The sequence below is a fragment of the Triturus cristatus genome, chromosome 4_1, assembly GCF_964204655.1.
Source record: "Triturus cristatus chromosome 4_1, aTriCri1.1, whole genome shotgun sequence".
In the NCBI taxonomy this organism is placed as follows: Eukaryota; Metazoa; Chordata; class Amphibia; order Caudata; family Salamandridae; genus Triturus; species Triturus cristatus.
Genome location: NC_140585.1, coordinates 262,179,105 through 262,183,719, shown reverse-complemented (window position 1 = coordinate 262,183,719; position 4,615 = coordinate 262,179,105). Strand labels below are relative to the sequence as shown.

Sequence of the window (4,615 nt, the reverse complement as noted above, 5' to 3'; positions counted from 1 at the left end):
TGCAGATGGATTCATTTCTTTGACACAGTAGCTAGGGGATTGAATGAGTTTGAGGAAATAGGCAGACAAGTAGCAATACTTAACAATGTCTGATATCAGACCTTATCTTTTACATCTGATTAATGACTGTACTCCTTATTACCTTTTCGGTCCAGCTTTGCTACTGTATCCACTGTCAATATGATGCAACCATTGTACTGTACTGTTTTTATCTTAATTTAACTTATGTACATAATTAATTGTCATCTATTGTTTCTTTTTTCTTTTTTTATTTATTGTCGTTGGGCTCTAGCCCCATTGAGCTTCTGGTACACTGTTAATATACTCATTGATACCATGGTACCTGTATAATTACACTCTACTGTCAGTGTGTACTTCCACTTCAAGGTCTCTTCCTACGATAGGCATAGACGAATATTATGATCACCATCGGTATAGAATGGAGTACAAAGCTTGTATAACAATGTCTACTGTCTAGGCCACTGACTGCAATTACAGCAGTACCCACTAACCAATAATGCCAAGTTCTGTTATGCCTTGTCATAATTCTCATACGTGCCATCACCATGTTTTTTAGGGTATTGACAACCATACATGGATTAGTCTTTTTTCTCTTTCTACTATGCTACGCCGACGCGGCTAGCATGAGTCTCACGCCTCCTTAGTGGATGCGCGTTGGTGAACGTCCTCGCTACTCATGAGCACTTGATAAACGGGGGATGATCAACCCCAGTCCCTCGTTACCGGAGTTCGTGGATGACACAAGTAAGTCCAGGTAATGCGGTTCGCGCTGCGCGTTGTCACCGGTTAGTTTTTCCCTTTAGCATCAGGCACTTATGGGCATCTATCATTGATGCTCTAGAATCAGCAGTTGATTAGTAAGTAGCCCTCATCTCTCTGGCTAAACTCTTTCCCTCTGTATTCTTTCACAGTTCCCAGGCATTCATTGCCTTTTCACTGACCTTGTGCGGTTGTAATTTGGATATGGATTATCTATTCCTTTCGGCGGCGAACGATTGTCTCATGCCGTGGCTATAGGTTATCTACCTCGGCGCCTTCGTGTGTAGATTCGGGTAAGCCTCATTCATGGGCCAGCATCGATACGTTGCATTTATGCATGTTGTCACGATTTACCCCTCTTAATTTAATTCCAATCTCCAGACTCCCCTGAACCATTAAACCGACCCTCGAGCGGTCCACGAGCACAGATATTCAGGTGAACGACGGTTCCCTGATACCGGGATTGCCACACTGGTCTTCTCCGCCTAATTAATTGCGGGTAAGCTCCTATATATACTAATTAATTATAGGAGTCTTACAATTGTGCATTCTTATGACAGCCATTATTCTCACTTTAGATCCATCCCCCCTGGTTGCCCCTCCCAGTCTTGAGGAAGACCAACAGCCCAAGGCTCCTACCTTCCTTTGCGCCACAATTCGGGATGAAACGTCGACAATTCTACCCCTGAACCTGGATCCTACAGCCCCCACGTTCCGTGCCCACACAAGATACAATCTGTGATTGCTAAATATTGTAAATAGGCCATGTAAAATAATTCTGGGCTAGGTTACTTTGATTGATATTCCTCTATCAATCCTATGTTTTAACACTTTTTCTAATATTTCCCTCATCCTGTACTTGGGATTCGTCCCACCCACCACTTTTTGAGCACTTATTCCAATGCACGCTTTCTCTTGGCGCAACCTGTTTTTGAAATTTTATTGATTGTTATATATAATTTGTTTCCATTAAAATGTTCTAATATGACGGAATAAATTGATACAATTCCGTAGTAGTTTGGCTGCTGCACATTTGTTTTTCCTCCCTTTTGTTAGATTTATTAATTCTATGAGCGACACGAATTCATGAGCTCAAAAAGTTTGGCTTATTATATTTATTTATACCCACTAAAGGATAGGTTTGAGGACCACTGTCTTCTATATCGTATTTCACCCAGGTCCAAGAACTGTTATTGGGTTACCTCATTTTTTGTAATGTCTTTGCACCAGGTCAGGCCAGGGGTTAATTTCCTGCTGCTAATATGCTGTATTGCCTCTTAACTCACAAATGTTGATTGGTGGTATTTTTAATATACTAGCATAAAGTTTCCATAATTACTGAGATTTGGGTTACTGGTATTTTGTATATTTTTCCTTCTGGTTGTTATGCTTTGAGAACATAAAATTGTATAATCACTTTTGTTTGTATATAGGACTGTGACGTAATTTGTGTACCTTCTTAAAGCTCACTCACTGCACTGTCATTTTCTTATCCCATTTTAGCACAACTATTTTAGTAAGCGTAGCCTCATTCTGAAGTTGGCACAATAAAGTGAGAACTACAGAAACTAGTGAAGTTAGCCATTTAGGTCACAAAGCCTGCATCTAACTTTAAAGGTCTTCTCGCATTCTTCCTACAAGAAGAGCTTGAAACCTGCTCACTCTCGCCCTTCTCTAGTTTCTACACATCATATGTTCTTTCTTCCCTCTGTTTGCATTGAGAAAAAGTGAATAAATGGAGCACTGAAATGTATGGTTTTAATATTAGATGCTCCAGCTTATTACTGAGCGAAGCTCCTCCCATTGATAATACGTTTTGCCCTTCGCTTATTTTTGATGCTTGCTGGTTATTTCGCATTAAACGTATTAGACTTCTATGAGCTATCCGGAGTGTCTGATTTCGTTTATCTAGCCTAGTGCATTGTGTGCCCAGAAACATCTGTACTCAGTGAAGAGAAGGCAGGCACTTGACTACACTCCACAAGACTACTGCAGGGGGCTGAGGTAACAGAGATCTCTCCAGGGTGACTGGGGCGGGCAGGAGCTCAGTACTGAAGCTGGTGATTTGACCGACAAGTGTAAGCATGTTGAACTAAATTTAGGTGAAGTCTAAGTGTGTTGACTGTATTGTACTTACTTGATTTGATGTACAGTTTGGTACTGTTTGTAATGCGTTAAAGTGCACGGATGGTGTTGTCTGGGTAGGAGACTACTGGATAAGAGACTGGTTGGATAGGGAGAAATGGGAGGACTCCTATAGCAAAGATGGAGTGTTCAATCCATGGTCGCCAACCTTTTCTATGATAGTCCTGGGCCACTAATGACATTGATCATGATTCCAGTTGTGATCACATCCGATACAATGAGATCTATGGGGCATATTATCAAGCACGGCGTTAAAATTATCGCTGCTTAGCAGCAGAAAACTGCAGCTAAAGCGGCGATAATGGGCTTGATAATATGCCTCAAAGAATTCCAATAGAAGCCCATGTTGACACTAGAACATGGGCTTCTATGGGAATTCTCAAGGGCATATTATCAAGCCCATTATCGCCGCTTTAGCGGCAGTTTTCTGCCGCTAAGCAGCGATAATTTTAACGCAGTTTCTTGATAATATGCCCCTATGTAACGATATTAAGTGACAATGGGGCATATCAACAACAACCGCCGATAATTATCTCTAAGCGCATTTAGCGCTAGGATAATTATCGCCGGCTAGCGTGAATTTTTATCGCTGAGATAGCGTGCATTAGCAACGCTTATCTCATTAGCGATAAAAATCCTCACGCTAACAGGCTAACGTGAGATTATCGCTGGAAAGCCAGCGATAATCTCACGTTACCTTGTTGATAGGGACAGGCAAACTTAGCCATGATATTCTCCTGCCATAGGATATCATGGCTAAGTCAGAAAAATACCAGACGTAAAAAAGCAGCGTTAACCGTGGTTAGCGCTGCTTTTTTTGTCTCTAACAGGGTTAGCGACATTCTTGATAATAGGAGAAATGTCGCTTAGCGACATTTCTCCTATTATTTTACTCTGGAACGCCCCCTTTGCATCTCATTAGAGATGCAAGGAGAAGCGTGGAGTAAAAGCGTGCTAACATGCAAATTTGCGTGTTAGCACCCTGCTGTTGATAGGGCGCTAGTTTTATCTCTCCTTTTTTGGCTTTTAAAGCCAAAAAAGCAGAGATAAAGCCCTTGTTGATATGCCCCTAAATACTGTCAGACAAAATGTTGTACCTAGAATACTCACTACATAACATCATGAAGGTACTTACACGTAGGTAAGTATAGATTTACTAGTCTGAGCTCTTTTCATGTACCTTGAAGAGATGCATGATAGATAAATACAGAGATGTTATCAAGGTAAATAGATGTGGAGTTAAGAACATAAATATAACTATACTCGCCTGTAAATACATAGATTCATCCTGATATCGTGGTTGTCAATATTCTGGATACAATATTTTGGCAAGACGACATTTAAAATTCAATGTTGTGATAGCACATGGACTACCCCCCAAAAAAAGACAGGGATTTCAAGAGCAATCTTAGGAAAAACTTTATCGATGTAAAAAGCCTCCAGATAAATAATGAAATACCAGCGACAAACAAGTGACCATTGGCTCAAAGGAAATTCTAACAGCTATAAATCTCTCAAACAGACTATGAATTATCCTTCATAGAGCAACTTTAAAAAAAAAAAAATGATTTTCAATCATTTTGTTTTAAAATATCAGCATATCATTTTCTCAAAAAAACTTTTTTCTACTAAATATGCCCTTTTCGTTTTGGATTTAAAAAAAACACTACAAGAACATCTTATTTTTTTC

General features: G+C 40.0%; 1 long non-coding RNA gene across 2 annotated transcripts; it reads left to right on the top strand.

The window, feature by feature from the left end:
• The first annotated feature begins 673 nt into the window (after window positions 1-673).
• Window positions 674-2,620, top strand: LOC146854227 (uncharacterized). 2 transcript variants are annotated; one of them, XR_014980749.1, is made up of 4 exons: window positions 674-775; window positions 933-1,073; window positions 1,162-1,279; window positions 1,359-2,620. It is a non-coding gene; the product is annotated as an uncharacterized LOC146854227 (long non-coding RNA). The 2 variants fall into 2 exon arrangements; XR_014980750.1 differs by having other exon boundaries at window positions 687-765.
• Window positions 2,621-4,615: the final 1,995 nt, after the last annotated feature.